This window comes from Dasypus novemcinctus, chromosome 1 (assembly GCF_030445035.2).
Source record: "Dasypus novemcinctus isolate mDasNov1 chromosome 1, mDasNov1.1.hap2, whole genome shotgun sequence".
In the NCBI taxonomy this organism is placed as follows: Eukaryota; Metazoa; Chordata; class Mammalia; order Cingulata; family Dasypodidae; genus Dasypus; species Dasypus novemcinctus.
Window position 1 is genome coordinate 140,808,688 of NC_080673.1, and position 24,674 is coordinate 140,833,361.

A 24,674-nucleotide genomic window follows, 5' to 3' on the forward strand; every position below is an offset into this window, starting at 1 on the left:
TTGAGAAAAAGAACATGTTTTTCTTGGGCCCATACAGCTACAAACCACCACAGTATGGTTGCTCTTAGTGCCTGTTGGTTTTTAAGTGAATGGGGTTCTAGTTAAATTGCTGCTATTTTAAATGTAAATTTCAAAGAAGAATGGGCCTCACTTATATTATTTATCGCTGTTTTCACAGGAATTAAAATAGTGCTTGGCACATGGCAGGCTATCTGTAATTATTTATTTAAATGAAGGAATGATCCTATTAAGACAATATATGAACCCATAAATATTGTTTTCAGTTCTGAAATCAAAGGATTTCAAATCTGACACATTTGGGAAACCGACTTTGGCCCAGTGGTTAGGGCATCCCTCTACCACATGGGAGGTCCGCGGTTCAAGCCCCGGGCCTCCTTGACCCGTGTGGAGCTGGCCCATGCGCAGTGCTGATGCCCGCAAGGAGTGCCGTGCCACACCGGGGTGTCCCCCGCGTGGACGCGCAAGGAGTGCACCCATAAGGAGAGCCGCCCAGCGCGAAGGAGGGAGCAGCCTGCCGAGGAATGGCGTCGCCCACACTTCCCGTGCAGCTGACGACAACAGAAGCGGACAAAGAAACAAGACGCAGCAAAGAGACACAGAAAACAGACAACGGGGGGAGGGGAGGGGAATTAAATAAATAAAAATAAATCTTTAAAAAAAAAATCTGACACATTTGAAGCCTTTGAGATTCATAAAACAACTAAGGAGGAACAAGAAAGGAAACAACTGCTTCAGTATTTTCTGTAAATTCATGATGTGAGTTTTCTAATTTTAACGTAGGGATTTTAATTCTGTTTTTAATTCTGTGAACTGTTGAGTTAGTTGAGAGATCTAATCCCAATGTTAAAAATAAGTAACAGAGACACTGGAAAGATTACTAATACTACATTTAAGCTTTATTCCAGATTCACTCTTCATAATTGGAAAGAACATGTTTGAAGTCCTATGAATAATTCTGTAGTCAGTCAGTTTGCTAATTTTCCTTCTGTATCAGAAATGATGTCCTTTCATTAATTATTTTGATTTCAAAAATTTGCATTCTTACTTGGTACTTAAAGTGAAATATGGTCCAAATATATTTTAATGTCTAATAAAATATATTTTGTTAATATTTTAGTGTTGTCCAAAATTTGATGTATCTTCCTCAGTGAACTGAAGAAACAATTGCCTATTCTTACTGTTAGATGATGGAAATCCTTAAGGCCTGCATGGAAAGTTTACCCAGTGTTCCTAGGAAGGATGGCCATTATGTACAATACGAAATGGTCTGTGATTAGTAGGAAGCCAAAAGTTCTTTGTGAAACTTTTAAACTCACTATGATGGCTCTGTTTCCCTTCTTTGTAAGAATACTGTAAGCTGAGATTCTGTAAAGAATCTGAAGAAAAATATCTTTATGAGAGAGAATGAAAAGTAAAGAAATTGTAACATTGGTAGCACTTAGTCTTTCTTATTAGAAATTATTTTATTATCCTTTTACCTTATTTACATATTCATAAAATGTCCCATTCACTATCCTTAGGCACACTTTAAACAATTAGTACATCATTCATGAAGTTCTGTCAATGAACACTGTAAAAATTCCTTTCCTCTCCTACCATGTAATTGTGATGGAAATATACAGATCAAAAGCCTGGTACCATTTACCCGTGAGAGGATAAAAAGAAAAGAACAGAGTAATAAATTGCAGGGGAAAACAAGCCTTGGCATTATGCAGTTGATCACAGAGTCATTAAACTTTCCAAGTCCCAGTAGGTGCAAGTTAGTTATGGAGAGATAATTTCCTTACTAAATAGCCAAACTTAGGTATGGTTGTTATAATTCTTACTTTTATATGATCTCAAGCTGCTTGACCATTTGAAATATGTGCTTTTTAAATATGTACTGTGTTGCTGAATCCAAAACTATCTTACTGAGTTTTCTACATTTTTAGAAATGTAAAAATAAAATAAAATAAAATAACTGATTGAGTCTCAAATAGCCAACTTTTAAATCACATTAATTCCTAAATTTTCTTTGTCTCATCAGACTCTTTGGACTCATCAATACCTCTATCATCATATTTTCCGGATGCTATAAATATAAAGTGTATAATTGTTGGATCCTTTAATAAAGAGAAATTTTAAAAATTGAGGAAGAAATCTAAGTTTAGCATGAACTGCTTCAAGAAACTGTGTATCACTAGAGATTAGGTAACATTTTTTCATGCTTATTTGTGGTACTACTTTCTTACAAGTAGTTGGTTAGAAAACATAGAAATATTTTTCCAAAGTACTGAATGCTCTCAGAAAAATAATTAAATTGCATATATAGTGGTCCCTGATTCCTCAATTTTTATTTCATCAGAACATCTCTGTGTCAAAAGATGAATCTACCAAAACTAACCTATCTACTATAAACATGTGTCAAATTTATACACTCTCATAAAAAAAAACACAGTCTACTTAAAAAAAAAACAGAACGTGATTTTTCATAGTTATTTCATCATAAAGTGTTAGCTTTGTTCATTGAGAATAGTATAGTGACTGACATTGCTGAGGAAAAGATAATTCAATTCTAACATGATAATAAATGTTCAAGACCCAAGTGTTGAAAAAATCTAAAATTATATTGAAAAAGAAATTTTCAATAGTGTAAATATTTAATTGGAAATATGGTCAAGGCAAATTACCATCTGTGAGGGGTGCTCTGATCAAGTGAGGGTAGAGATTTTTTTTCCTTCCACTTCTCTATTTCTATGCTTCCACATTTTTTTAAGTGTTAGAGTGAATAGTAGAGATTACCTGCTCCAGAACTCTAATTTTTTACTTTAAAATTTTATTGCCCAGTAAGGAGAAGTGAGTTGCCCCTAATGCTAAGATCATTAAAGAAAAAGTACAGAAGAGTTTCTTAATTCAAGACCAGGAATATCCAGCAACCAAGACTTTGCAGACAACAAATAGTAGGAAATAGTAAAACAACACATCACATCTAGTAAAATGCTTTGTTTATAAACCCTTACTTTCTAGAATCTGTCCTTATAATTAGTTATCATGGGCTCTCCTTATGGCCAAGTTAATCAGCAGCAAAGCCTGTAATATTTTGGTTTCTTAATTTCTTCTATACTTAAAAAGCCCTTTGAAGATGAAAAAAATCTTGTGAAATACTATTAAGACTGTTATGCCTTAATGCATACAGGTTTATATAAAGGCTACAAGTATTATACTTGGTCTATGTGTAGCAACTTCTTCTACTTTATATCCTAAAGCATGGAACAGCTGGCACAAATTGTGCACTAATCTCAGACACCTATTATACAAATCTAAAATTCTAATTGACAATAAATTGGGATTTAATGTGTGATAATAATGCATCTATAAACTTACCTAGAGTGTACATATATAGTTTATGACCAAGTGTTAGTCAGAGTTGTTATAATATTGGGATGTTATAGCTAATTTGCTCCTTTTGTATAGTTATTATATATAATATTGGCAGTCAGTGGTAAATTCCTTTACCTGCATATTCTATAATTTGCACTGAGGGAGGGCAATGGGAAGAATATGGGAGTATGTATTTTTCTGTTGTCTTATTTTACATACTTTTATTTTATTTTTAACAAATCAGTTTTATTGATACATAGTAATAGAGCATACAGTTAATCAAAGTGTACAATCATTGACATTTGGTATAATCACAGTTGTACATTCATCTCTTCAATCATTATTAGAGCATTTTTATTATTTTAATAATAATAATAGTTGAAAGTTACAGTTTTTGGTGTGATGGGTTGAAAAATTAAATGAGGCAGCAGCTTTGATTCAGGGAAATTTTCTGCTTATTCTGATGGAATTTAAAAACGTAATGAAAGTTGATATAATTTCTGTGCAAGTTAAGTAATAACTAGAGTAGTGATGTTTACCTGGAGCAGAGGAAAGGGATACGTTTCTTTAAAAAATAGTGAGGTTTGAGAAAAGAGATACCTTGCCAAGAAGAAGGAAAAAAAAAACTAAATAAATGACATTAATGTTTTACCTGTGTTTAAGTAGAACCACAGAATTTGTTTTGACTATGTAAACCGAAAATATATTGATAGTTGCATGTAACATTTCCATAACAGGGATACTATTGTAAGTATCATCGCCTTACTCTAGTACTATGTGGGAAAGGTAAAACACACAAAGTGATGCAGATTATATGGATCACTTTATCTGTATCATTTTATATGTGTAATAAGGAAGAGTGACACCAGAGATCTATCAAAGAGATATATTATTACTCACAGGGCCTAGAACAGTGAGAAGCAGCAGGCTCAAAGTTTCTCCTGTGGAAATTCCTAGGAGCATAGGCTCAACCAGGCAGGTGGGGAGCAAAAGGTTACAGCAGGCTTGGGGATTAAGCTTTTATAATATGACTTGTGTGGCACTGTCACAGTTGTTCAAGCAAGCATGGGGATTGAGGGAGTTTTATTTGACTTTCCCAGGAGCACCAAACTAGGAAGGAAGGGGGAAGAAGGAGAAACTACTTTGCCTTGTATAAGCATGTGTCAGGAGTGGTCAGTGATGAACCTAAAGGCTGGGTATAAGATGCTGAAGTAGCGTAACAGTGTAAATAGCCCATATTTTATTTTAATTCAGTACACTGAATAATTCACGCCTCCCCCTCCCTAAAAAAAAAGATATTCATGTCCTAATCTCTGGAACCTGAGAATATGTAACCTTAAATTGCAACAGGGACTTTGAGGGTATTATTAAGTTAAGGATTTTGAGATTGAGAGATTATATTGTAATATCTAGGTGCATTCGAGTTGATTATAAGGGTCCTTATAAGAGGGAGTCAGTAGATCTAGAGAAAAAAGAAATGTGATAATGGAACCAGAAGTTAGAGTGACATGCTTTGAAGATGGAGGAAGGGGCCAAGGAATTTTCTTGGTATCTTGAAAAAGACAATAGACTTTCCTTGAAAACTCCAAAAGGAACACATCCCTACGAACACCTTGATTTCAGGTTTTCACCCCCAATACTTTAAGAGAATAAATGTGTATCCTTTTAAGCCACTACATTTGTGGTGTTTATTGCAGTAACAATAGAAAAATAATGCAGTAGAATATTTTTACAAGATAAAAAAGTATTCATATTATTGAAGTCATTTTTTTCTTTTTGTAATTATCTTTTTTTAAAGATACATAGATCACAAAAAATGTTACATTAAAAAATTAGAGGTTCCCTTATACTCCACTCCCCACACCCCCCACTCCTCCCACATCGCCAACTTCTTTCATTAGTGAGGTACATTCATTGCATTTGATGAGTACATTTTGGAGCACTGCTACACAGCATGGATTATAGTTTATGTTGTAGTTTATACTCTCTCCCAGTCCATTCAGTGGGTTATGGCAGGATATATAATGTGCTGCATCTGTCCCTGCAATATCATTCAGGACAACTCCAAGTCCCGAAAATGCCACAATATCACACCTCTTTTTCCCTCTTCCTGCCTTGGCTTTTTTTTTTTTTCCCTATTCTTTATTAAATTGTCTTTTTTTTTAAAAAGATACATAGATCACAAAAAATGTTACATTAAAACATATAAGAGGTTCCCACATAATCCACACCTCACCCCCGACTCCTTCCACATCAACAACCTCTTTCATCATGTGGCACATTTATTGCATTTAGTGAATACATTTTGGAGCACTGCTGCACTGCATGGATTATAGTTTACATTGTAGTTTGTACTCAGTGGGCTATGGCAGGATATATAATGTCCAGCATTGTCCCTGCAGTATCATTTAGGACAACTCCAAGTCCTGAAAATGCCCCCACATCTCATCTCCTCTTCCCTATCCCTACCCTCAGCAACTACCATGGCCACTTTCTATACATCAATGCTATAGTTTCTTCCATTGCTAGTCACAATAGTTCTATAGTAGAATACCAGTAAATTCACTCTAATCCATATTTTATTCCTCCAAGAGGGGCTTAGATCCCACATGGTTGATGAATACAATTCTACTGCTTGGATTTGTGGGCACTCTCGGTTCCCTGGTGTGGTCGTCATTTTTAAGTTCCGCAAATATGTAGAAAACTTGTTAGATATAAATATTATGCAGTGCTGTTTTTAATGAACTAAGAAGAATTTGTTTCAGTCCTAATTTACCCCTAAATTGATTATGCCTGATATTTCTTTATTTTGATCCAGGTCAGAGATTTAATAATCTATAATCCTTTGAAATTAATAAGTGAAATATAATATTTTGTATGTATATAAATATGTATATGCATTTGTAATATACTGCATTTTTAAAAATTAATTTTATTAAACATCTTATTAGATGTGCAAGCAGCAGTTGATGTATTTTTACAATCAGACACACCTGGGTTCAAATCACAACCCCACCACTTACTACTGATTGTACTTAAAATATAGAGGCACTACATTTATTTGCATATTATGCATATGTGTATATATATATAATCTAAGAACTCATATATTTATCTGTTTTCCCAAAGAGTAAGTAGATAAAATAGGGATTGTCCCAGATAGACATACTAGCAGGCACAGGAAGTGGTAAATGATGGACTGAAGGCAAATGAATAAGGAAAAATGATGAATAATAGAATAATTGAAGTGAAAACTCAACAGCAATTTAGGGCTAGTTAGATTATTCTCATTCAGAGAATGGGGAATATTCTGACATTTGCCTCTACTGATCAACAATAGACACTCTCTTTAAAGAGCTGCTAATAATCTTGCCTTTCAGTACATTGGCATGATTTTATCTGATCTTGTTACTTGTTTCACTTCTATATATCTCTGCTAGTTTGCTACATCTCCAAACATGATGCTATAACGTTATTTATATATAACTTTGTCTTTGTACAATGCATTAAAATTATATTGCAACGCTTCATAATTATCACCTGTCCAAATTCTTCCTTGTAGTCACAAGAATTGGTAATTCGAGTTTTATTTTTATTCACAGGATTTATAGTTAGACTTTCACCTTAAAATAGGTTCAAACTTGTAATGAAGTATTTTTTCAAGTTTACTCACTTCAGACTTTTTAAATAAAAGTTAACATAAAAGCAAAATGGCATTGATCAATTTTACCCATTGATTTTGCAAAATCCAGATTCCAATTTGTTTTTTAATGATCATATTACATGCTCACAAGTTCTTATTATGTTGGCTTCTTGATTGATAGGGTCATTTTTTTTTTAAGTTGCTACCTCCCCTCCCACGTGCTTGTTGTCCTTTTTGTTGTTACAGAAGAAGCAAAATGAATGAAGCCACTTCTCACTGTACTCAAGTGCTATAGAATCTTGGGAAGCAGGTAAATAGATCATTCTCTGGAGGAATGATCTAACTTTCTATATCTCTGGATCTAATAATTTTCCAAAACAATTTATTTTATTGTTCCCAGTTTTACAATCACTGAGCAGGACATCTGGAGTTGATGATTTGACAGTCCAAGCGGCGAGACTGTGGCACATATTAGGTGTTCAGTAAATATTTGGAAAGAAATAAGGGAGGGAAAGGGGAGAAGATTGTTGGTAAAACTTCTTTTCCTGGGAGTGGAGGTGTTTCTTAAAGTTCATGAGATAGAGAGGGAGTTGTTTTGAGTATATGTAAAAGAAATGTGCTGGGACAAATGAGGGAGAGATATTCATGTGGTACTGCAAATTTCCGCTGTGTTACTCTATAATGCAGACACTGCATGCTCTCTTGAAAGTGCTCACAAGTTATTTACTAACCATAATTTGTCAAAGTTTGTGAAATATATATTTTTAAATATATCTAAATTAGAGGATTTTCATGGCTACCTTGACTTAAAGAGTGTAAATATACATTTCTGAGTGAAAGAGAAGACTGAAATCACTTAGCATACAGGGAATTGCCTAAAATCCATCTTTCATTTTATCTTTGGTGCAGCGTTTGGAGAGCAGTCACTACCTCTGAACTGTGGTTTGAGGATTATGATTTATTTATCTTGGGGTTTTATTTCCCTGAAGACAATTTTCAATTTTCATCAGTACCAATGTATATATAGGGAGCTGTCACAATTTGAATGATAGTTTTTAGTGTATTATGGTAGATAAAATAATTGAAAACCATTGTTGTAGGTAATACAATTCAGAGTAGACACAGCTGTACCTCACAGAATGCATTGAGTGTATATGACAATAAATAGTTGCCTAATTTTGTTATCAGAGAGTATTATTTACTATTTTGTTAACATCTTTGGAAGAAACAAAGAAATTGAACAAAAGTAATTGTCGTTAAAATAGTTAAAGGGAAAATTAACAAAATACTTTTGTTAAAGTATTCAATCTTTAACAAAACAAACCAGTGTGCAATTAAATACTAAGAGTAACATCTGTAACGTGAGCCTTTCTTTCTTTATTCTATAGTGTGATGCTTAAGTATACAAATGAGACTGCTTCAGTCTACCAATTCCTGGTCAGCTGCTGACCTTGAACAAGTTCCTTAACTTTTCTAGTCCTCATAAGGGGAGTAAAATAGTTCCTCTTTCCTAGGAATGTTGAAAGGATTGAAAGAGTTAATGTGTATATAGTGCTTGGAATAAAAAGTGCCTAGCACATAATGTTTAATATAAATGTACTCTGTTATTAGGTAAGGTAATTATAAATTCCCTTTTATCTATCTCTTTATTCATGCATGTATTCATTCCTTCATTTAGCCAACACTTGTCAAACAATTCTCAAAGCAAAATCTGGACCTAGCTCTTCCTGACAAGACCAGAGATTTTGCTATATCTTCCAAAATAAAATCCTTCATCTTGGCTGTTATAAAGCTAGGAGTATTACGTTTTTCTTTTTGTTATAAATATAAACACAAGCTACTGTTCCAATGAAACAAAAATGTGAATTTTAGGCTATTTGAACTTCTGATGACAAATACAAATATGCTATATTCTCTTGACTTTAGAGATTACTGTGTGATCACTCTAAGAAAATGGTAGTACATGCAATTTGAGATTTCACCATAACTTGGAGATTATGTGATGTTTTTCACTAAAATCAGTCCTGTGGAAAGAGCTGAGGATTTAAATATCTGATAACATTACAAATTTAGAACACAATGTTGTAACTTGGCTCTTTTCTGGAATGTAAAAGGTTGACTTGCTGAAATCATTAATCTTGTATTTTCTCTAGTTACAGGCTGTACTGTTGCTCCTAGGAATGATACTATTTAAAGTTATTGTGATAGGGAGCTTTATGAGAGCAGATGATAAACACCACTTAGTTTCTCTGGTTATTCAGCAGCCATAAAGTTTAATTTTTGTTTCTTTTGGCACAACTTCAGATTTTAAAGGATCTTGGCAGATAGCCTCAGAGAGAATGTACTTCGAGAAAGAAGATGCAATGGTCTTGAATTTGAATGGCATAATAGAAATCTAAACTGGTTCTTTAAACAATCTTTGGTGGAAACTTCCTATTTATGTATCTCTATAAGCTTAAGACCAATTGGAAGTGAGCAAAGAAAAAAAGGGTTGTATGTATATATATATATATATAATGTATTACATTCCTAAAAATATTAGATTGGATTAACTTTACATTGTTGAAAATCTTGAAGTCATTAAGAATTGAACAGAAAATTTTGTTTTCTTGCTTTATTACTGCTAGTGACTTATTCTGTGCTTAACAAGAACTGATATATTGTGGATCTTTAGGGGGAGATTGATAATTCCTTATGTAGAAGAGAGAAGCATGATTTATAAGAGTATATTTATTGACCTAAACATCATTTATTCACCTGTAAAACTAATGGTTACACTTCATAATTGAGGTTTAATATTGATAAACACTACTGAAAATTACATAGTAAATTATATTCCCTTGCACATAGTGCAAATGTATTATACTGTGTTGATTTAAGTTTTCCAAATGTGCCACATTATTTACCAACTAAGCTCATTTTTACTTAAAAGGTAATTGTAATTTTTAAAAAATTCTGTTTCTCACAAAATGTGTACTGTTATTAAGATTCAATAATAATTGACACTAAGACAACACTGTATATTAAAAAATATTATAGGATAATAAGTAATAAATGGATAATTTTTCTATAATAATTTATTTGGTGTAGTGTTAATGTTTATTATCCAAACAGGTATATTGTCATTTTATACCTTTTTATATTTAATATTTGTTTTTACAACTTGCATGATTGTTTTGAAGAATGGTGACCATAAAGCCAATAATGTAGTCCTCTATATTTATTATTGCCCTTTTCATTATCACTTTAGTATCATTGTGACTATGACTCCAAAACAATATATGAAACATATAGTTTAATACTAATAAGTTTTATGGAGACAAAAATTCCTTCACAATTAAGTTAGTTTTATGTCCCACTGAAAACAATTTTCAATATTTTATGATATTCAAGTGTTTGAAAAAGCAAATGATATTTAATGGAACATTTTAATTCATAGGTTCTTTTTATTAAAAGAATATCATCAAAACAACTGACATTTGGAGCTAGGTTTTTGTAATGGTCTTTTCGAAACTTCACTGAGATCATATATCAAAAGATCCAATTGCAGGCTTTTAAGATGGAGAGATAGTAGGTTTTCTCTGAATGAGCTGATTGAATTTTCATTTTGAGAAAGCAAATTTTAAATGACTTCTTTCTCTACAAGAGACCATGAGTACCTGGTATGTTGAGAATGCACTGTGGTTATTTTTCTCTGCCCAGTGGTATCAAATCGCAATGTAATAATAAATATATATATATGTATATACATCTACAAATATAAATGTATAATGCATGTGTGCATATTATTATAAAATACCTGCCTCACTTTTCCATTTTAACAATTTTAAATACGTTTATGAGTCAGCAAATTCAGTTCACATTTAATTAGGAATTCCGGTTATTCATTTTTTTACCTTCAAATGTAGAATATGTACTCTAAATTAAGTATAGCAGGGTAATCATTATATTTAGTTTTAGTAAATCAGCTGTATACAAAGTACACATGACTCAATATATATGTGTGCACAATAAATGAGGATTTATCTCTATCTACATTTCTTTAAATTGCAGGGATCATCAGTCATATATAACATGCATATGTACTCAGATACTAAATTTTGCCTAAACCTCAGCTAAATATATGAGGCAATTGTTCACAAATTATTCTTCACAGAACATATTTAACAGTAACATTAGCTGTTACTGATGTAGTGCCTCATATTTGCAGATATTGTACTAACCACTTTACATATTTTAGCTCATTTGCTCTACAGGCACAGTATGACTGATTGTATTTTGGTATTTTGGAGAGAGCTCTAAGTACATTTATGATTTCCCTGCCTAATGATGAAAACAGAAATAGCATAAAATGACCATCTATGGGGAAATTACTATCCAACAGATGGTGCCAATGTGAAATTAGAGTCAAACAAATTTTTAAATAACTTTAGTTTAAAAGCAAAACAACCAACCATTAAAAGATTTTCCCGTATGAATTAAGCTCAATAAGTAGATGTTTTCAACGTAGACATTCTTAGCCATTACTTTTACAATTGCTGACATGTCAATTCAATCCATTTCTGTTAGTTCTTGGCACTCAGAACAGACCTGAATTTCTGAAGGAAACCACACAATTAAGGCATTGTCCTGCCCTTACCAAGCATACGACCATATAAATAAAATGAAATCAATTATAGTTTTTGTTTGTTGCCTTGGAGTGAAAGTATTTCAAAAGATGGATCTAAAGTCATATTTCAAAACAAAGTTTGAATAATAGTGTAAGGTCAGAATATATTTTAAATAATTATTTTTTAAAAAATATGTACATTGTGCGAATAGTGAAATTAAAACTAAGAATTTTCCCACACCAAATAAACTGAAGAACCGTTTATAGGAAAACCAAATACTTGCTCATGATACTTGCTCATGATATGATAATAGAGGAGGATATATTTTCTGTTTGTCACAGTGAGTAGCTTAGATGTGTTGTATGCTAGGCTACCCAATATTGATGACACTACTTTCTCTTTTATTTTACCTTCTTGCAGTTTCTCATGAGTTTATTTAAGCATTCACCATTTATTTTCATGAATTTTATTTTTTCATTAAGAACCTTTCATAACTTGCTTTACACTCAAAACATTAATTTATATTCTAACTTCAAAATATGGTGTTACATAAGGGCAAAAATATCAAGTTCTTAAGAAGAGAATATAGTCATCAATTTTTATATTTATTTCAGTCTACATAAGTTGCAAAGAAATAGTTACTCTCATAGAATTTTTATTAAAGCCTCTAAAATTTTGGATTAAAGCCAGCTTATAAAAATAAATTCAAAAAAATATTTTTCCAAAATTAAGACTTTCAGTGTTGTGTTTTTTTACACTTGTCTAACTCACATTTTGATCTATAGTTTGGAGGAGGCATTGACTACATTATAATTTTATTTCTGGTTTTCAGATATGTAAAATTCATACATTGATTTAAATTGTTACATGAGCATATACAGAGATACATTTATGAAAATGGATGATATATGCACTATGCTTATTTCAATGTTATTTCATTTCAGAAAACAAAAGCTAAAGATAAATCAAGAGGGTTTAGTTTTTTGCATTTTTCTATAGTGCAGCATCTCTGGAATTTCTATAGCTAAATCTCAGTTTAATAGGTAATTCAGAGCTTATCTTCCTACATTTTCCATTCTAATTTTTCACCTTCTCTTGCATGAATTTAAGAGAAGACAGGGCTTTGCAGTGAGTCATCAAAGAGACACTAGCTACTTTGGCTTTGATTTCAAGGTCTATTCTTTACTCAGGAATACACTTAAACTTAAAATGCACGTAAGTTTTCGTAATTATTCAAACTGTTTATATATAAATTATTTTAGGTGCATAAATATATGTATTGAAATTGTATGTTTATGCTTTAAAAAATGTTTAAGTATATAATCTCACTTCGTACGAAGATTGAGTGGCAGAATATTCACTAAATATAATTTTATTTCCAGTACTATATTTATTCTGAGCCTCATAATAGATATCTCTAGATTAGATTTTCTTTAAAATTATCCAATAACATTTTTTTAAAATATTGTCTTATTCAAGCATGAGATTCAGTAAGTTATATCTATATTGTTCAGTACCACGGCCAAGAGGCATGTGTCTGCATTTGAGAACATGACTTGTACTGTAGGTTGGTGTCACAACCCAGCATCTGAAAGACATGGTTTTGGGCCATGGCAAGACCCAAGGACACACTTGGCACATAATCAGACATGAGCTTTATTTGTTGGGACTTATGGACAGGAGAAGGTCTTTGTCAGTGGCAGGCTGAAGAACAAAAGTAGCACTCCACAAGAATGAGGGAAAATGAGGGGCAGTGTATAGGGTCCTCGAACAAAGAAATTTCATAACAGAGTTACATAAATGGGGCCTGCTAATGTTATTTTAGGAAGGAATTGTATAGCTTGGAAAAAATAATAGTCTAGGATACCATTTGCACATTGTTCTCCTATGAGGAGGTTTTTTACATGTCAACTCGGTCCTGGGGCATGCAGATGGCTGTGCACTGTAGGCTGAGTTTCTCTTAAGAAGGAGAAGCCAAGGCCAGAGATCACTGGTCCCCGACAGTCCATCACCACACAGCACTCTGTGTTGCCCATAAGACACATTTCATCCACATCTCACAACAACAGTACAGCATAGAGCAGAATACTAAGAGTCTACCACCAAAAGTTAATGGACTTACAAAGACTCTAATTAAACTAATTAACATTATGAGAGTGATCAGGAATATTTACACAACATTGAACATTATTCAATGAGAAAGTTTTTTTCCAGACTTGCTGATGGGTCATATTCTGCCATGCCTACATGGTGTCCCACTCTTTCCAGTTTGCAGTAGTTACAATTCAAGGTAGATTGTGCTGGCCTAACAATATGCAAGCAACATTGTTTTGTACATGACCAAGTACTAGGTAGGGGAATGCTATAAGAAGTCTTCCAATACCATACATTTCCCCCTTCTAAATTCTATAGTTTTCTGTGGTGACATAAAAAACTAGTTTAGGCATAAGGAGAGTCCACATAGACACACATAGGGCCTTAGCTGATTGGGTCCTGATTGGTTGCCTTTCTACCTTCACCTGTCAGCTTTCAAGGAACCAATGGGGCACCTTTCTGTTTGGAGTTAAGCAGGACTTCTCTTGAGCCTGGGACTTTCAAACTGGACCTCATGACTAGGGCCTTTGGTGGGCTTTATTCTGTCTAGCCATGTTCCCTGTTTCCAAACCTGCCTCAACTTTCCCCTCAGAAACTTTACACTATTCTTATGGGGGAACTGAAGGATGGTGGTCATTCTTGTGTAATTGCTTCCTGCTGGTTAAGGACAGTAGTTTCTGCCTAACAGGGTGTGAAACTCTCTGCTATTCTATTGAAGTTGATTCTGGAAGAAATAAACTTAGAAAATGATTTAAGTTTACTAAGAATTTTAGAATGTTCAATATGCTTTTGCATATGATCTAGAATAGAAGAGTTATTATTATGTTCATCAGGTATCTAGGTCCAGCACTTAATTCTAATTAATGCACAAGTTCCTCTTTGAGCTGCAGCTAATAGATTTAAACTCCAGGTTTGTGATACCATATGTACTCTTTCTCCATGGTAGCAGGCCATAATGCCAGTTATGTTTGTACCACATTACTCTGGTAATTACTCTGGTAATTATAGCTCAACTTGATATGCAGCCAGCATGCTGCAGCACCATTGGCCATTGATGGGAACCTCCAGTGTTCCACTGGCGTGGTATACAGCACCCTTTGACACTATGGAACAGAGCCAGTCTGGAGGCAAAATCTAGTCATACCAAGCCTTTGCTGGCTGTCTAAGGAGTCCAAAATAGCAAAATAGTTTCCATCCACATCAGGAGCCATGTTCAGAGATGTGGTAGATACTTTTATTGTTTTAGAAGTCTTAGTGACTGACCTATCCAATAACTCAAATGGAGAGGCACCATGCAGGATACTGAGGCCTGGTTTGAATACACAAGAGCTTGGCAATACTGAAGTCTATCTCTTTAAATTTTTATATACTTTTTTAAACATTTCCAGTGCAGTTTATAACATATCAGATGAACTTAACTATTTTTAGTGCTTTACTTTTTACTTTTACATATTTACCATGATTACATTAATTAACAAGTATCTTACTTTAGGAAAAACTACTTTCTTCGTTATCTTCTGAAGACCCAAAATTCACAATGGAATCAAGTTTATCTTCCCCTACCACCACCTTATTATGCAGATTGAAGTGGTGTCTGACAGGTTTTTATGTTATGAAGTTACTTTTACCTTTAAATAAACCTATTAAATTATCCCAGTACCAAGCTGTATTAGTCAGGATTCTCTAAGGAATCAGAATCACAAGCAATATCTGTCAATAGTATGTGATTTTATAAGTCTTTCATGCAGCCATGGGGATGCACAAGTCCAGGTTCCACAGACAGGTTGCAGCAAGGGGCTACAATGAAAGTCCAGTGAAGGTTCTTGATAAGTTCTGAGAGATGTTGGCTGTCCTAAGACCAGCTGGAAAATTCTCTCTCAATGCTGGAATGACTTCCTGATTTAAGGAATTCAACTGATTGGGTTAAGCATCACTCATTGCTGACTGCAATCTCCCTGACTGATGTAATTGTAATCTGCTATCTATGATTTACCACTGCAGTAAAGTCAATGCAGACTAAGGTCCATATAAGCCCTTGTATTACAGTTAGCCCAGTGCTTGCTTGTCCAAACAACTGGGCACAATTGCCTGGCTGAGTTGACACAATAGCCTAACCATCACAGTCCACCCCTTGTCAACTTGGCAACCATACACATTACCTTAAACCATATGTAGTCTCTAAGTAAAAACAGTAACAGACATGCATACATATATGTATTTCTGCCTAACAATGTCCAACTCTCCTGCATTAATTCAATACAGAATAGGGTGCAAGTTCTTGAGTAATATTCACTCTCAAACTTGACATCCTCAAATATTTTGACATGAAAGTGATACAACTTGTTATATGATAAGGGAAAATGTGGGGAAGAAGACAAAGTAATTCATTTTGTGTATATATACAATCATCATCATAATGAAATAAGGAAGAAAGATTATCTATGAAATTTACTTTTAACCATTTAAGACTTGTTTTATGTCCTCAATCTGATCTGGGAAAAGTAGTTATTTTACTTTAATTTTCTTCCTGAATTTCATTAAGCACAAACTTACAATTTTTATCATTTTAAAGATGTACTACATATAATGTCAGTTTGTTTTATTAGTATCCTATAAACCTAGGGAGATTGCACCTAAGCCAAATAAAATTGGAACAGTTATGGTTTATGAAAGAAATGTTCTTTTTCCCCCTTTATAGGAGGCTAAAACTTCCTTTTTCTTTCATAAAATTTTAAGATTGTGAAGAACCTTAAAAGCATACTGCCTGCCAAGTTCTGGAATATATTATAATTGTTAAATTTGTTTTAATCATAATTTAGAAGAGATCTTCCCATAGCCTTAAAGGACTTTTTTTTTTTTTTTTTTTTTACTTACTGAAATTTGGTAACTGGATTAATTGCTCTCATTTTAAGGCTGTTAAAAGACTTAAATTGGGGGATTATAATACAAACTATGATTCTTGATTACCCAGCCTGCATTTTCTATTTTGTCACATCTTGCTCTTTTCCCATTCTTCCTCTTTTTCCGCATCTGAGAGGTCTGTAGGATCCCATGTGTTAGGTACCCACCCAGGGGTTGTTAATATTCTCCCAACCTGGACTCAAGGCAGCCTATGTCCCCTAGCCTGAATATATCAGCAAGCCAGGGTTTCTAACTGATCATTAACTCGGCGCAGGCAATTATTTAAAGAATTTTTCATTTCTATCTATGTCAGGCACATATCTTTTTCTAATTTTAAATTTTCTAAGTGGCACACAGAGGCCTTTGACACTTGTTCTGCCTTAGTAGCCACCCCCAACACAGGCCATGTTATAGCCGCTGCTATCTGGCAGTCTCCCATTTTCTTACTTAAATGCAGCTGCTTTGCTACCTGCTGTAGCACTGCCAATATACCTGCCAGAGTTTTTTGGGTGACCCTGTACTTTCTCAGCAGTGTTCACTTGTCCTAGGGCAGCCACCCTTCTCCACAGGAACATTATAGGCCAACCTAGAATTTCCCCCATGGAGTCTCTTTTCCCTGAGCTCATGCCTGCTACTGCTGGTGGTCCTTCAGTCTCCTGGCTGGTGGCTCACCAACTGTTGCAACCCAACTCCTGAAGGACATGGGTTGGGGCAGTGACAAGACCAAAGGACATACTCAGCACATATCAGACATGAACTTTATTTATTGGAAAACACAGACAGGAGTTTTAAGATCAGCAAGTGTGAGTCCTCCAACTTCATTTCCCTTTTTCAAAACGGCTTTAGCTATTTGGGACCCCTTACATTTCCATATAAATTTGATAACTGTCTTTTCTGTTTCAGAAAAGAAAATTGTAATGTTGATACTGATTGCATTGAAGCTATAAATTGGTTTAGATAGGATTGGCATATTAATGATACTCAGTCTTCTAATCTATGAAAATGGAATGCCCTTACATTTATTTACGTCTTCTTTGATTTCTTTTTAACAATGTTTTATAGTTTTATATTTCCAAGTCCTTTAGATCCTAGATATTTGCTGCTTTTTGTTGTTAATGTAAAAGGAATATTCTTCTTGATTTCTTCTTCTAATTGTTCATTGCTTGTATATATAAACACTACTGATGTGGGAGTGTTGATCTTGTACCCTGCAAGTTTTCTGAAATCATTTATTGGCTCTAGTAGTTTTGTTGTAAATTTTTCAGTATTTTCTGCATATAGGGTAATATCATCGGCAAATAGGAAACATTTCACTTCTTCCTTTCCAATTTGCATGCCTTTTATTGCTTTTTCTTGCCCACTTGGTCTGGTGAGGACTTACAACTGTTCTGAAAAACAGTGGTGACAATACATCCTTTCCTTGTTTTTGATCTTACAGGGAAAGCTTTCATTCTTCCACGCTTCACCATTGTGTCCTGTTCATATATGCCTGTTATCATGTTGCAGAAGTTTTCTTCTGTTTCTAGTGTTCTAAGTGAGTTTATTAAGATGGGATGTTGGATTTCATCAAATGTTTTTTTCTGCATCATTTAAATGATCATGTGCTTCTTTTTCCCCTCATTGTGTTAATATGGTGTAGTACATTAATTGATATTCTTATGTTAAACCAACCTTGCATACCAGGGATAAATCCCACTTGATTAATGGTGTATAAGATAATTTTTATGACCCTTTCTTTCACCAGAGAGCTAGCCAGGGGTTTGACCCCTATGACAGCCTACCATGAGAGTTGGAAAGTGGTGCTGATAGCAGCCACTCAGGAGAATGTACTTGTCTTTAATCATAGTTTTTTAACCTTTTCCTCTTGCTCCTCCTTGGATTCATTAAAGGGTTCTTCTGGCCTCTGGTGTCTTATAGTTGTTTTGGTAGAGGGACTGGTTCCTGGAACACTCTACACTGTCGTCTTCCCACAATGCTTATATACTTTATTGTTGCCTTATAAACAATAATTGTGGGCGGGAACTGATGAATGGTAAATATTCCATTTGACACAATCAGTGTTCATGTTTTATACAAGTTCCATTTTAAAAAACGGAGCAGACATGGTGGACTATTATGTGGCAATTTTATTAACACTCAAGGAAGTTTACTTATAACTGTTACTTAATGTTGTGCTGTGAAATTTTCCAGAGGTAAATATAAAAAAATATCATCTGAAAAGATACCTTGCCTTTTTTTCTTGTCCAGAGTTTAGAAAAATGCTAATTTCAGAAATGGGGAAATGAGTTATTGAGACTTATTGTAGGTATATTTTAATAAGGTTAGTTTGTAATATAAATATATTTCTGAACTCTTCCTAGACAAATGTCTACATTTTTACAACTGATACCATTACATATAGGGTTTATTTGGCACCCACTCTTTTACTGACACTGAATATATATAATCAGATTTCAATCTCACAGGAAGGTGATGAGTTTGGTATTATTGTACTCACTTTTAAAAAGTATATTCAGTGTGGTTAAGTAACTTACAAAAGGTCACACTTCTAGAAAATGTCTGGCAGTCTAAGTATTTGAAGCCAGTTTGCCTGACTTCAAGCTATGTATGCTATGGCATACCATACCATTTACTGAGACCATGCATGATACTAATTTCCTGTATACTAGATTGAAATTTTAGGATGATCTATTGGTTTATGTAACTAATGAAAAGTTTTATCATTGTTTGTACCATTGAGATGTTAGAGCTTTCTATATTATGTCATTCATCTAATGTTAAACAGACATGAATTAAGAATTCCGAAGCCATTATACATGTGTACTGGAATTAACCATATCAAGTAAATGGATGTCTGTTGGTAGATAGGAGCCAGTTTTCTCACTTTTGGAGTGGGAAGTTAAATATAAGTAAGGTGAGGAAGCTAGAGTGATCCATATAGTAGTTGATTAGAATTGGAGACCTCAATATGAACTCATGTTCAGCTTCATATAGATATAGGTGTTTACATATATAAATATTCATAGATAGGTGTAGATACATGGGTTAGTATACACACATTTGTTTCTGTGCACTTTCAGCTGAGAGAGTCTGGAATCAGCAACATCACAAGAGCACACGTAGCACCCAGATCTTGGTTTCTAATACCATTTTCCAATAAAAGTAGCCATGTGTCGTTGGAGAAATGACTTTTCTAGGACTGAGGCTATATATGTGCAAGATGAGCCAGAAACATATTGTCTTGTGGTGCAAGAAAGAAAGAAAATGCTAAAGAAAAAAAATCCACAATGAACAGGCATAGGGATTAACCAAAAAAGTTCACGAAGATCAAAGCTAGAAAAATCTGAGCAACAAAAGAGAGTAGTATTGAATAATAAATAAAAATATTTAAAAATAAATGAGCCATACTGAAATAATTGATTAATTGTGATGGACAAATGTCTTGTGCAGATGAATTCCAAATATTAATAGTTTATGTGGATACATCGCCTTCAAGAAGGTGGATCATACATCCCCACTACGTAAGTGTGGGCTGCGAAGTGACTTCCTTCCAAAATACAATGTGGAAAGGAAGAAAAGGAGTAGCTTTAGAGAGGAGTAGAGAAGCCTCAGCCAGGTGTCTGAGGTTAACATCAACATTGAGAAGTTACATGAATTGCATTTATTCTTTTTTTTTATTTTTTTATTAAATCTTTTTTTTAAAGATACATAGATCACAAAAATGTTACATTAGGGAAATGGACTTGACCCAGTGGATAGGGCATCTGCCTACCACATGCGAGGTCCGCGGTTCTAACCCTGGGCCTCCTTTACCCGTGTGGAGCTGGCCCATGCGCAGTGCTGATGCGCGCAAGGAGTGCCGCGACATGCGGGGGTGTCCCCCACATGGGGGAACCCCACGTGCAAGGAGTGCACCCCCGTAGGGAGAGTTGGCCAGCACGAAAGAAATTTCAGCCTGCCCAGGAATGGCGCCACATGCACGGAGAGCTGATGCATCAAGATGACGAAACAAGAAGGAGACACAGATTCCCGTGCCGCTGACAACAACAGAAGCGGACAAGGAGTGCACTGCGGATGGACACAGAGAACAGACAAAAGGGGGTTGGGGGAGGGGAGAGAAATAGATAAAATAAATCTTAAAAAAAATACATTAAAAAATGTATGAGGTTCCCACATACCCCACCCCTCAACCCCCCACTCCTCCCATATCAACAACCCCTTTCATCATTGTGGCACATTCATTGCATTTGGTGAATACATTTTGGAGCACTGCTGTACCACATGGATTATAGTTTACATTGTAGTTTACACTTTCCCCCAGTACATTCAGTGGATTATGGCAGGATATATAATGTCCAGCATCTGTCCCTGCAATTTATTCTTGATATGATATGATATGATGGTAATGACACTTTATTTCTGTGGTCTTCCTTCTAAAAACTCATAACTCCAGTCTAATCATACAAAATACATTTAAAAAATCCCAGTTGCAAGGCATTTTGCAAGTAACCTTACCAGTACTCCTCAGAACTGGGAAGGCCATCAAAAACATGGAAAGTCTGAGAAACTCATATAGGAGAAGTGATGACTGTATTAGTCACCCAAAGTGGTGCTAATGCAAAATACCAGAAATTTGTTGGTTTTTATAAAAGGTATTTATTTGGGGTAGGAGCTTACAGATACCAGGCCATAAAGCATAAGTTACTTCCCTGACCGAAGTCTCTTTGGAACAAGATGGCTGCCAACATCTGTGAGGGTTCAGGCTTCCTGAGTTCCTTTGTTCCTGGGGCTTGCTTTCCTCTGGATGCAAGGTTCCTTTCTTCCTGGAGCTGGCTTCTCTTTCTTCTGCCTGCTGACTTCCCAGGGCTCCAGCGTAAGTCTTCAGCATCAAACTCCAACATAAGAAACCCTTAACTCTGTTCTTTGCCATGCCTTTTTTCTGTGAGTTCACACCTACCAAGGGGTAGGGACTCAACACCCTAATCATAACTCAATCATGCCCAGGTACAGATCAGATTACAAACATAATCCCATATCTATTTTTGGAATTCATAACCATATCAACTGCTACAATGACTAAATGTAATGTGGTATGCTGGGTGGAACCCTGGAACAGAAAATGAAAATTGAATAAAAATTAAGGATGTCTGAATAAATTATGGACTTTAGTTAATAAGAATGTATCAGTATTCACTTATTAATTGTGAAAAATATATCATACAAGCATAAGAAGATGTTAATAATAGAGAAGATTATGTGTGGGGTATGTGGAAAATCTCTGTACTATCTTTGCAATGTTCAATAAACATAAAACCATTCTAAATTGAAAATTTTATTTAAAAAAATCAAACAATAATTGGTTCATATTGGGAACTGTTAATACCCTGAAAGATCAGTACCTTGCTTGCCAAGTGGACACACAAAGATCAGTGCCAATGCAGAATAATTCAGAATATTTCCACATATACAAAAGTTAAAATTCAGAATTAATGTGGATTACTTTATTCTCATCACAACTTGATTTCTTTCACATTTTTTTTCTTACAAAGGAAAACAAATAACTTTTTTATTTGATAAGAGCCAAAAAAATTTATGAGGTAGTTTTAGAAATTAGCATTTTCATTTTGTACCAGGCTTACTTAATAGAAACTTGAGTAGACAGAGAATAAGAGAATGAGACCTGTTAGGCAGGCAAATAAGATGAATTAAACATTTCCCTTGATTCTGGCAAATCTGGTTACAGCCATTTTAATGGGCTTCGTACCTGTAACATATTTCATGTTAGTGGAAGACTGCAACTACTCAAAATTTGTGCATCATCATTATTTTCATGGGAGCTGTCAGTGTCACTACTTTCACCACATTTACTCAGGTGATGCAAAAATTTTCTTATCATAGAAGAAATTATCCCTGAACTCTCCTAAGCTCAGGGATCTTTTTTTCCCCCTCTGACCCATTATATTAAAAAATAACCTGCCTCACATGTACAAGATCCCGAGTTCAATCCCCAGGACCTCCAATAAATAAATAAATAAATAAATAAAGAAGCAAAAGATATAAGTAAGCAATTCCTAGTAAAGGAAATGCAAATTGTTGATGAACACATGAAAAGATGCTCAAACTCAGAAAGTCATAGCACTGCACAACAGGTAAATATTGAGATGCTATTGAGATTTTTTATTTTGTTTTGCTTTTTAAAGTACTTCTTAGCCTTTGACAAAACTGAATTTGGAAAATAAAGTCATTTGTTAAACAAATAGACCAGTCTTGGGTATCTAAATAATTTATGTTTAAATATGATGGATACAAATAAGTAGCACAGCATTCTGCTTCAGATAGTCATGTCTGAAATGACATTTCATAGCTTCACTTTGAAAAAATTGATTTTGTTGAAAGAACTGATTAAGTTTTAAAATAAAGCAGAAATCTCCAAATAATCTTATCTTAATGTATAATGAGATAAATAAATATCAGAAATGGGAAAAATGATTGTCATTCACGATAACTTATAAATATATACACTGCTAAACAAATTACATTGAAAAATATCAAGTCTACTGAAAAATACTGGCAGCTAAAGTTATCTTCCTGGCTTCCTATAAAGATCAAAAGAGTCCTTTATCTTTAATCCTCTGTTAGTGTTTCATCTTCAGGAAATTTGTTATTTGCCACAAACACTCTGATGGCCTTGCCATGTTTATTGGATGTTCTTTCCACAATGCCGAAATCCGTATGACTCTTCTCTCACTGAAAAACCAGTAGGGACTTTGAATCTATGCCAGAATGGAATAGTGAGAACTGTTAATTACAATTTTCATGGAACAAAATAAACTTAAATTTTACAGTTGTTTTTAAATTAATTTGGCTCTATATGTACCCTAGTTTTCTGTAATATTCCAAAAATATTTATGGACCTAGACATATTTTAGAAAACAAGAAATAAGACAAACCTGAAAATATGCATTCTCTGTAACTAAAGATCACCAAGTCCTGATATTAAGGAATAAAAATAATACATTTTAGCACCATGACATTATAACCCCATTATGCATACATAAAACACTGAACAGTAAACGTATTGCTAATATAGATTATATGTTTCTCTATTGATACTAATTTCATGGACAAAATTACTCCATTTGCATTTTACAGTTGAATATATTGTCATTAAAGAAAAAACTAAAAAAATAAAGATTTTGTATATCCTACCTCGAAGGGTTTTTTGCATATTTTTGGAAACCTGCTCTGCCCCAGGCATTATTCTTGATCTTAGGGATTCAACAATGAACAAAATAAGCAATACCTCTGCCTTCAAAAATCTCACATCCTGGTCGGAGGACTAGAATAAAAAGCAAGTATATAATTAAGATGCATATCTTCTCATATGGTTCTACATGCAAAAATTAAGGAGAAAAATAAAACACTGAAGGGGCAAATGGAATGGCAATGTAAGAAAAGATGAGGGACAGCAGGCTACTAGAGCAAGTAGAGTAGTAAGGCAGGACCTTAAAATGAAACTTGAAGGAAGTGAGGAAGAGAGCCAAAATGGAATTTGAGGTAAGAGTCCTGAACCATGGAAAGTCAAATACAACAGTCTTTAGGCAGGAGAATGTTCGTAGTGCCCTCAAATCTGAAAGCCTAGAGAAGAGCTGGTGGAGAAGCAAAAATTAAGGCAGATGAGATGCAAGTGCCCATAAGGCACTGGAGGATTTTCAGCAGAGGAGTGACCTGTCTTAGCTTATGTTTAAAATAATCAGCCTCTCCCCAACCCCACCTTCACACTATAACGTTCTAAACTTTGTCTTTGGTGTCTCATGTTCAAAGTGTTCTCTCTGATTCGATTACATTTGCTACAGAGTAGATAAAAATAATTAAAGATGACTTAAATGACGGTGTGTTATTTTGTCAGATAAATGTTGGAAATCAAAATGGTCGGAAATTATTTGTTTTTAAATTTCACTGGATATTTATTACTATGCAGGTATGCCTCTTGTTATATATTACTCACTATGGTTGACCTTTTTTTCTATCTTAGACAAATAACT

The 24,674-nt window shown here is 34.3% G+C and overlaps 1 protein-coding gene across 16 annotated transcripts in view; it reads left to right on the forward strand.

The window, feature by feature from the left end:
- The window catches only part of EPHA5 (EPH receptor A5), a 374,629-nt gene that overhangs the window by 260,898 nt on the left and 89,057 nt on the right, over positions 1–24,674 (forward strand). The window lies entirely within an intron of this gene.